Source organism: Neofelis nebulosa, chromosome 5, assembly GCF_028018385.1.
Source record: "Neofelis nebulosa isolate mNeoNeb1 chromosome 5, mNeoNeb1.pri, whole genome shotgun sequence".
Lineage (NCBI taxonomy): Eukaryota > Metazoa > Chordata > Mammalia > Carnivora > Felidae > Neofelis > Neofelis nebulosa.
The window spans coordinates 54002742-54013950 of NC_080786.1; the positions used below are offsets into that span (position 1 = coordinate 54002742).

The 11209-nt window shown below is 41.8% G+C and overlaps 1 pseudogene; it reads right to left on the reverse strand.

Annotated features, from left to right (window-relative positions):
* Nucleotides 1-9662: 9662 nt before the first annotated feature.
* Nucleotides 9663-10729, reverse strand: LOC131512089 (small ribosomal subunit protein uS2-like; annotated as a pseudogene).
* Nucleotides 10730-11209: the final 480 nt, after the last annotated feature.

Sequence of the window (11209 nt, forward strand, 5' to 3'; positions counted from 1 at the left end):
GCCCAATTTTGGGCTTGAATTAATGACCCTGAGATCGAGACCTGAGATGAGATCAAGAGTCAGACGGCTGACTGAGCTCCCTACATGCCCCCTAAGCCATTCTCTTTAATAGCTGTATAGTAATCCCCAATATGGTGAAAAATACTTTAGCCATTCTCTTAAATGATAGACATTAAGGATCTTTCCAAATTTCTGCCACTAAAAACAGCAATGCAATAAATATGCATGTACTCACATCTATTTGTGCTTTTATTCTGTGATTACCTCATTTTTCTTTGACTGTTATTTGGTATTGTGTTTAGACACTTCAGAGTACAGAAAGCTAATGAAGGTAGGAAAGACCAGGTGAGGCCACTGCAGAGAAGTTCAATTCTATACAACAAAATTGGACAGTTTCTGACAAACACCAACTTATTTTCATCTTTAAAGGCCATGGCTGTCACTTCCTTGACATAACTGTTTTTCTCTCTCTCTCTTTCTGTGTGTGTTTGTGTGTGTGTGAGAGAGAGAGAGAGAGAGAGAGAGAGACACACACACACACACACAGCCTCCAATTCAACCTTCCTGAATACAGGCTTTCCTCCATTTCCTGTTTGAGGGTAGAGGCAAACCTCAGCCACTGTGGTAACTATAGCGCTCAGCACAGAACCAGCTAGAGAGGTGTCCCTTGAAGAGAAAGTCCCTGATCATTGGGACCCACCCTTTTGACCCTTCCATTAACTAGTGGCACTGTACTCTTCCTGATGTCTAATGCCTCTCCTCTTAGCTGAGGGATGAGCCCCTTGGCCTGACTTTTATTCAGGTTTAATCTTACTGTTCTCAAGCTTGATCCCCCATGACTGGTTGACTCTTTCTTAAGTCTTTTATCTCTCCAAATTTTTTATCTGTAGTCCAGCGACTTCCTTTCTACAGAATGGATCATCGCTGCTCTATCTCTGATAAACAGCCCTATGGCAGATATAGCCAGCCAAAATGCATGCCTTCCCATCATGTTCATAGTTACAAAGTTTTTCCTGACAAGCAGGTCAACAGACAAAACTACCTTTCCCACTCACCATCCCTGTGGGTCAAGATGTGACCCATGATTGATTACCGCCAATGGGATGTTAGAGTACGTGAAGTGTCTTCATCCCAGCCAAGGCTTTTAAGAAAGGGTTTGCCTTCTCCGTGTGTTCTCTTTCTCCGTGTACCAGTTGCAATCACAAGGACCTAGAGGATGGAAGAGCCACAATATGGAAGGAGTCTGGGTCCATGTGTTCACTGCATGAGCACAGCTGCCTGCTGCTTAGTAGGATTTGCTTTAGACAGTTACAGGAGTGAGAAATGAATTACAATTACATTTGAGCCACTACACTGCAACCTAGTTACAATGGCTAACATTACCGTAGCTAATGCAAGTCCTAAACAAGAACAGCCACAGTGCTGGAACACAAAGAAAGAGCTGGAACACAAACCCAGGTTCCTGAAGACAAACCCTGTGTTCTTAACCATCATGCCACATGACTGCTAGAGACCCGCCTCTTTCCTCTAGGAGATCTTCTCTAGGTCAGTGACTTACCCTTTTTCAATTCATGGACCTTTTCGGTTTAGGTGAAATCCTATCCTGCATTCTCTCCTTTTCTTTTTGGGGCAGAAACCAGAGAGGTTCAAAATGAGATTTGTCGTGAATAAATAATTAATTCATGCCAGGAAAAAGAATATGGATTTTATTATGGTGCCAGAAACAAATATTTATCAAGTGACTACAGGATACTTCTTTGGTATCCATCTGGAAGAGCCCTGGATTTCTACAATCCTCAAGACTACACTTTGATTATTACCAACCCAGCTGAATTCTGAAGCTTAGAAAACCCAATTACCTTTCGCACTGACATTCATTTAGTTTTTCTAAATAAGATATGACACATTCATTATGAGATAGGTTGATGGGTAATGAGTTTTTCAGAATATTTTAATTGAGGTTTATAGTCAGTAGTTGGTATAAATTAATATTATATTAAATAATTTATGAATTCATGGTCTGGCTATGCAAAATGAAAGTGTCTTCCTGATTTCTGATTGAGAACCCAAAGGTGTTTCATTTAGGAACTTTGGTAGGAAATGAGTCACCAGGACTAATTAATTGGTTGTAAGAAATTCCTTGCCATTGTGTCATTTTCTCCGTACCTTCCTCTGTTTTAGAACAATGTCCTGCTTGTGGTTATGACACGGACTTTGTTTTACAACTATTGAATCTACTTCCCTGCACCACTATGTAAGTGCACAAGGTAGAAAAGCAATACTTAGGGGAAAAGAGATTTTATTTTCACCCTCCAGACTAGGCATTCAAACTTTCTTGGTGATTATTTACTACTAGAGTCTCTCTTCTTTTATATTCAATCAATACCTTATTTGCTTTTTGGCTTTGCAGAAAATAGTGGCCTGTGTCCTGACTCTGGTGGAGCTGGAAGTGACTTCTTTAATTTTCTGCCTCATAAAGTTACTCCGTTCCAGATGTCTGTTAGTTCTCATAGAAATCTCAGTCTGTAATGACGTGTCATCTCACCTTGTGAGGGGCCTTTTTAGGTCACAGAGCATCCTCACGTATTAGAAATGGCGATTCAAAGACAGCCAGGAGCCCATACTTCACCTTAGGAGCAGTTTAGACAGGAGGGTTTAAAATGAAAACGGTGTTGACTCTTATAGACAGTGAGGAGAAAGGACTTTACTAATTCATCACAAAGCATCTGTTTCCTCTTTCCAGTGATGTGAAGGGCTCTTGTCCCTTCTGCTTAAGGCGGCTGGTTTTAAGAAATGTCATTGTCTCAGATGCAAATCAGATTGAGAATGAAGCACCAGGCAACTCTGTCAGGCTAAGTAATTTTTTAAGGGAAGTAATAAATGCCTCAGGAGGAATAATTAGGCGTGGGATGTTCTGTATGGGGGTAATAAATCTGTGTCCTTGCAGTTCTGGCTAAACCAAGAGTGGGAGTGGAAGAGAGCACGGGGCTTCTCGGAGTTCCCACACCGGTCTCCCACACTGCAAGTGGGGACACCGGTCCCTAAGGAGACAGAGCTTTCACTTTCTGGACCCTTGGCCAAGAGCAGGAGAGGCTAATGCGAGGACTGAGGAGAATGGGGGTGCTGTTCAGGAAGAGACCCCTAGGACCCCAGACGGCCTCTGTAGATGGGGCAGCTTCACTCTGGGCCTTGCCAGGGCCACTCCCTACCATGCAGTTTGGTGCCCGGAGCCCATTTGCCAAGCAGTCACCCGGGGGTGTTGCCTCTGTGAGAGTCAGAGCTGGAGACCCACCCAGCGTGCCTGTCAGGGAGGCGCCGTTGCCTGGGAGGACATTCTTCAGCCACCACAGTGGGACCTCCTGAAGCTTAGCACTGGGCCCACGCCCTCCAGTGCTGAGGCCTGGAAAGCTTTTGCCAAAGGCAGCCTGGGAGGGGCTGAATAACAGGTTTTATGAATTGTGTAGGCAACCCATCAGCAATTAAAAGCCTCTTTTGAGTTCCCTCCACTTCCCAAGCTGATTTGGGGGCTACCTCCCCATAAACACTTAGGCAAGGATCGTTAAGGAAATATAAATTTAATAAGTTTTGCAGTAAAGGCAAACGCAACAATAAAAAAAATTAAAAGTAAATGTTTTGAATTATGCCCTCTTTGACTACACTTGAAATTTGTTGTCCATTCGCCTCTTATCAGAAAGAGTCCTAGATAAACCACCATGGTTTTGAAATCTAAATTGTATTTCAAGTCTTATTTTCTCTCTCGTTTCTTTTATGGTCAGCCGGACCCCCTGATTTGCATAGCTGGTGTGCCAATATAGTACAAACAATGCTGTCCCCAATACACTAAAATAAAAATTCTAAATGCCCACTTCCTCTTTCCAAAAGTACACACATGTGTATCACTTCCTAAATTATATTCATTGTCAAGAATCTTAGACCATAAGATCATCCAGCAGTTGGTTCTCATCTGAGGCAGTTAACTACTTCTTTAAAACATCACAGTTGCCTTCCTATCTCAGGAGTCTCTCTGTACTTGCTGGCTGGAGCCAGATACCTACACCTATCCTCAGAATCTTACGTTTCAAAGAAAGCTCGGAGTTCACAAACCAATGACTCTCGTTTCAGGTGTGTGCATGGATTTTCCTACACTACCAATTAATTAGGCAAGCAGCATTGCTTTCACATCACGCCAGAAAATGAAAGCCAAATCTTAGGGCTACTTCAGATTTCCGAGACAAGCAGTTGTGGTCATTCCCAACTCAAAGTTACCCAGGCTTCTTGGCTCAAGATGAAAGCATTTTCACTGGGAATTCCTTTGGCTTCAGTTTCCAGGCCGGTCATGCAAACCTCCAAAAACATGGATCGGTCTCACCACACTGCAAGTGGGGGTGCTGAGTCTTTAGGAAGATGGTGGCTTTACCTTCCAAGTCCTGAAGCCAAGGGAGCAGGAGGCGGGTGAACATGATGACTTGTCCAAATAAGATCGGAGAATGGAAGAGGAATTTGATAAACGAATATCAGAGGCAGCTGGGAAGTGGGAAAAAAAGATATGGAGGTTGAGAAGTGTGGACGGGGAGTTGGACCACTCGTTATGTACATGTCTCCTAGAAGTGACATATGCAAATGTGTGTAGGGGCCAGACTGGTAACACAAGTAACTGAAATACATTGGGTGTAAGACACTAAGGAATGGTGGGGAACACATGCCCTCACTAAAGGGATTCACAGTTCAATAAATGAGAATACTCATCTAAAAGTTCATAAATGGGTTCACCTGGCTTCTGCAAGACTTTTTTAAGATTTCAAAATATCCTGGAATTCTTACAGAGTACAGTACTCCTTAACTAATATTTTGGCTATATGACATTGGCCACCACTGAAACCATTCTAAGAGCCCCACAAAATGTATTCTTATGTTTACTGACAGAATGATATTACTACAATCTTACACAACAACTTCATGTGTGCCTGGAAAGATATTCTTTTCAGGTTTCAGAATGAACAATAATCAAATTTCTCTGATGATCACTGTAAACTTTTTGACTGATAATGGTGCCCTCCTTACATTGGTTTCCAAGAAGCAAAGAACTACATTTGCAGCCTACTTATAAATTGGGGTAATATGACTCTTAGTTTTCTATATTGTTTCTTTAAGTTATGATATCCAAGGAAGGTATCATAAGCAAATAAATATCTGTACATCTATCATCCATCTATCTATCTACCTATTTTTACTTAGGTATTTATCTCTATATATTTATTTAGCCCTCTCTGGCTGTCAGTACCTGCAATCTTCTCCCAGTGGCAGCATCCATGTAGAAGATAAAGTGAGTAAAAACCAAGTCTTGATGTCATTTATACCCCCAAAAAACCTATTTTGTCTGTCATCTCTTCCATGTTGCCACTGCCATATTGTAATTAAATTATATTTCTGTGGTCAGTGGTAGCTACAGTTTTTTTAAAAAGTTTATTTATTTTTGAGAGAGCACACAAGAGGAGCAGATTGAGAGGGAGAGAGAGAATCACAAGCAGGCTTTGCACTGGCAATGCAGAGTGCAACATGGGACTTGAACTCATGAACCATGAGATCATGACCTGAGTGAAAACCAAGAGTTGGTTGCTTAACTGACTGAGCTACCCAGGTGCCCAAGCTACGGTTTTTATATTCCCAGTACATGTTCCCATTCTTCTTCTAGTTCCTTTGGGGATCTCTTTCCCAACTCTGTGTGGTTCTGCTGGGGCCGTCAGACTTGGCACTTGCCCCTCTTGGTCACAGGAATGACCCAGGCACTTACCCAGAATAGAATTCCCATTCCCCCAACCTCCATTAATAATTGGTTTATTGTTGTGCATGTGACCCCAGAAAGCCCATCAGAAACTTGCCTGGGATTGGTATATGGATATTGGAATTGCTAAACTGAGAAAACAAGAGCCTGGCAGCCATCTCAGAAGCTAAGGAGAGCAGCAGAGCTGAGAGATGGTGAAGGAGGAGAAAGAATTGATGACAACTTATGAGTTCTTGGATTTAGTCTGAAGCCAGATCGTCTCCTGAACATAATATCCCATTTTGCTTATACTTGCCTTCCCACTGAGCCTAACTCAAGCCACTCTCCATCTGATTTTGAGCAGGCGACATTTGAGCTTCTTGTTGATCTGGAGATCCTCCTGGCCTCCAAGGAGACATAACATTCATCTTTCTTGAAATGCCCTCCTCCCTATTTTGAGCTCAAACGCCATCTCCTCTGGAAAGTCTCCCTTTGCTTCCCTAGAAGAAATTTGCTGTTTATTCTCCTTTGATCCCACAGTATTTCATTTGGGTAATTGTAGAGTTTTATCATTGTTTTTGCCTTTCTGCAGCCAGCGTATAAGCTCCCTGAGAACAGGGAAGGGCATTTATCTGTGTTTCTGCAAATGGCACTTGATAGGAGCTGAATAAATATACAGTGAACGAGTCAATGAATGAATATGCTATCTCACCTTACAGAGAAATCCTACCCCCAGCTTCTCTTTCCACATGCGGTTCCTCACCATCATTTCCACACAGGTTCTCGGGCTTATACAACAACTGAAAACTCCATGTCTTTTCAAGACTGCAGGTCTTGAAAGTCCTCATTTGAAATTCATTGTTCTCAGAAAGCTTCTGAGGCCAAAGCCAATTGTGAAACACATTAGGCCCACTAGGTGTCACAGGTTAATGAACTTTATGAACTGGGAAGAGAGGCTTGAGGTCCAACTTTCCATTAATTGTTTATAAAATTATAAACATCAAGAGGAAAGGACTTGAATACAAGGTATGTCAGATTGATCTACTAAGCTGAAAGGGCCCATATGGTATGGAATGACTCTCCTCAGTTCCCTGAATAGATGTTAAAAGGACAATACTCAGAACCTCAGTCAGTATTCTCTGGGCTAAGATAAATGTGCCTCAGGGGCATTTGGGAAGGGATTTTAGGCTTTTTGGCTTTCCTGTTGTAGAGTCTATGGTTTCTCTAACTGACTATCAGAGGAGAACCTTGGACTGTGCCCTGAAGTAGAGCTAGGTCCCTTCTTGCTAACTCTATGATGCAGAGATGCAGAAATTAGTTGTATGATGTTAGATTGCTTTCGTGAAGTTCCAACAGCTGAATCAAAACTGGGGAAAATGAGAGGCTACAGTGAAATAAAGGTAGTAATAAGAATACCTTTCATTTATGCTTTCTGGGGAACTAAGCAGTATCCTGTTAGCCTTGAAAAGTTATTGAAACTTCCCAGAGGTGTCCAACTTGCCCCCAGGAAATAATCTAGACCTTTTCACATTATTTCATATGATCTCAGAATTTTCCTGAGAATAAGGTAAAGCAAGCAGGTGTGCTTTTTTTTTTTTTTTTTTTTTTTTTTCCAGAAAGAGAAATGGACAGAGAGGGATTAAGAAGGGCATTTCCCCAGGCTTATAGGAACCACGCAGCCAGGATTAGAACGTCACGCTTCTATTATTGGCCTAGTGTTCTTCAGATCTGTTTGCGTAGCCCCCAGAAAAATGTTGAAAACAATGTACTCCTCTTACATTACTAAATTCACTTCAAAATTTATCTGTCATACGTTTAAAGAATTGCAAAGAATATAATTTCCAGAACTTTCTAAATATTAACATTTAAAAATATATTTGATATATCCGATGGAATGTATCTTTTAAATATATCAAATGAAACTTAAATACCAAAGCAATTTGACTACCACTTCTATTTTTTTAATGAATAAATGAGCAAGCTCTTCTGTTTTTAAAATCTTTTTTAATTTTTTTAATTTTTAATGTTTTTACTTATTTTTGAGACAGAGAGAGACAGAGCATGAGCAGGGGAGGGGCAGAGAGAGAGGGAGACACAGAATCCGAAGCAGGTTCCAGGCTCTGAGCTGTCAGCACAAAGCCCGATGCAGGGCTCAAACTCACAGACTGAGATCATGACCTGAGCTGAAGTCGGACGCTTAACCAACGGAGCCACCCAGGCGCCCTCTGAGCAAGCTCTTCTTTAACTGTTGGAAATTTTATATTTATATCATTTACTTATTCTTGAATTTATATTTCCATTCCACTTCCCCCTGAAGATTTAGTACTAATGTAATTTTATTTCATTGTTTGAAATATTTTATTGATCACCCTATCAAACTTCTTTGCACATAGTATATAAATATCAATTTAAAATTTTTAAAGTCTCCTGTGACCATAAGGTTCTAAGTGATAAAATTCTTCTATATTGTTACTATGAGAATTACTATCATTAATCAATTAAAACAATATAAATATATTATAAACTTTGAACAACTGTGGAATAAAAAGGAAAATTATATTGGAAATGCACCTTTTATTGAGAGGAGCTTGTTTTCATTTTCAACTCATTCAAGTATTCAATGAATATTACTTATTAACAGAATAAGACTAGAGTTCTCCATCATGTCTACCTCCATTTTTGTTTGTTTTTTTTTTAATGTTTGTTTATTTTTGAGAGAGAGAGAGAGAGAGCAGGTGAGGGGCAGAGAGAGAGAGGGAGTCACAGAATCCAAAGCAGACTCCAGGCTCTGAACTGTCAGCACAGAGTCAGATGTGGGGCTTGAACTCACGAACCACAAGATCATGACCTGGGCTGAAGTCAGACGCTTAAACCGACTGAGCCACCCAGGTGCCCCTCCATTTTGGTTTTTATAGATGTTAACCTTTGAGAAAACTTGTTCATTAGTAAGTAGGTGGAAATGGAAGGAGTCTTGTTACAGCAATGTCAATCAGTTCCTTGAGTTCCCTTTGAAGTATATGCCAAATATCACATTGTGATTAAACTACCATCAAAAATTATTTTTAACAATCTATCGAATGACAATTCCATTAGGTTCTACTTAAATTTTGTTGACAAAAGCATTGGAAACCACTTGACTTGCAAAAGGTATTAGCCAGTCATTAGAGTCATTTACCCCTAAACATTTCTTCTCCGGGTGCTTTTTACCACCTCGGGGAATGCATCCCAATAAGCCTGTAAGAAAAGGCATTCATTTATTAAGAGAAGCCTGTAAAAGGGAAGATGGGGGGAAATGTCAGCAGGACAACTTTTCAGCAGTTCCCAGGCAGATCACCTTTGAGAAATGGTTCGTGTGGAAGTTGAAGATCTGAAAATTGATTCCCCTAAAGCTATCTATCCCCACCCATTTCATGGAAAGTCTTTGTAAACTCTTTTGGGGTATGCATACTGGAGTTTGAAGACCATTGTATTGGTTCATTCTTCTACCACCTTTAAATATATCCTTCACATCTGCACTCCATTATTACACCTTGTACATCAATCACCAACATTGTGGTGGGCATTCTTCCAGTTATTGAAGATATAACAATCAATAAAAGAAACAAAATTCCTGTCCTCTGTGCTAGTAGAGGAGATAGTAAATTATCAGAACTTGACTCCATTTTACAGTGAGCAAACTAAGGACACAATAGACTCAGAAATAGAAAGCTCAGGCCATTGCTGATTCTGGAACACAGCTGTCATGTCTCTCCGTAGCCTGCAAGGGCAGGGCATTATGACCTTTGTCCTATGTTTCTCCAGCACCGAGTAGAATGCCAAGCGCATAATTGGCTATCCATACATATTTGTTTAATTAATTGACTGAAGTTACAAGCCAAAAAATTGTATTCATCCTTCCAAAGTGCCTGATAAATTGTCCCTTAAATGAGGGCTACTATAGAGTCGTTTACAAAATCACAGCATTTTTAGATTCAGAAGGAAACTTAGTGACCACTTGGTCCCATTTCTCCTTTACTTTTTTGGGGGGAACTGTTTGTTTTCCATCAACCTTATTTCCATTTCTGTTTAAGAGTCTGTGGACGGAGCAACTTAGGATCCCTCAGGGGTTGTTCCCACCCATTCAGGGGCCCGAGCAGTGGGAGCTGCAGCCCAGTCCTGAGCAGTGGCTGAGAGCCCCAGTCTTCAGTAGGAAACTGCTGGACCGGCACTGAGGACCCCGCATGTCTCAGACCACCTGAGACCTCAGGTTGAGTAGCAGTAAATTCGGGACCCGGGGCAGTCCATTCACCTGGAAATCCCTCCTTGGTCACAGCCTTTTCAGCATCAGCCTGCTCTTCCTTCTCAGTCTCTTCAGGATCTCTGTGGAAGGAGAGAGAGGTCAGGTGTGGCCTCCCACGGGTGTTCATGGGAGATGGTGCACGGGAGTGTGTGCAGAACCTCCCAGGCCAGCATCCACCGCCTCAGACCCACTGAGTGAGCTCCTTTGCTGTTGCATGGGATGGCAGTGTCCACACAGCACTGTGGAGAGTCTGGGTTACACAGAGCAACGGTAGGCAGGTTAATATAAGACACCTCTGTGAGAGGGTGGTGGTCAGCCCTGAATCAGTGACCAGCAGAAAACACAGTTCCCGGGAGGCAGCCTGGACCTGGCTAGTGAAGGTTCCGGGAGTGAAGTGGCCCACAGTAGGAGGGGCTCCAGTGGCAGCCGTCGAGTTGAGCACAGCCCAGTGGCCAGTGTTCCTAGAATATGATGCTGACATTAGCCGGGTTTTTGATGGCAACAATGGAACAAGCTGCCGGCAGAAGCTTCTCATAGATCTCTCCAGATTTGTAATGCGCCATCACTTTCTTTTAGGTAGATGTACTGTTCTGTTTGGAAGTCAATGTTAGTGTCATCTAAGCGAGTTCTGTTGCAAGGAATTAGAGGACATCCTCCTCCCTTTGCAGGACGTCAAGGGCTCCGGACATTGTGCAAGTTTCCCTTTAAGTTATGACTGGAACCCAAAGCAATGTCATTTGGACCCTCAGCACAGAAAGGCCATTTCACCTTTTCTTGAAGAAGAGAAATGAAGCCTGGAAAGACGAAGTGACTTGTTAAGTTTATGAATCAAGTCAGTGATAGATCCTGTATTTGTGGCCAGTGGAAAATCTCTAAATCCTTTCAACCCAGGCAAATTCTGTATCCAGGGTCCTTTAATACAGCCCAATTCCATAGCCTCTGGAAACACCCCTGCCCTGTACCCAAGTAACCTCCCAACAAAACCTTAGCATCTACAATAAAAAGTGAAATAAGAAAATGTTTCTATTTCATGAATTCCCTTGGAATTCACAGGAAACATATCATGACGGAAACAATTGTTCACTTGGGTCATTTAGAGTGGCTATCCCTATAATCCAAACTGTGGTTTCTTGTTTTCAGCTTTGAGAGTATGAATGAAATTTTTAATG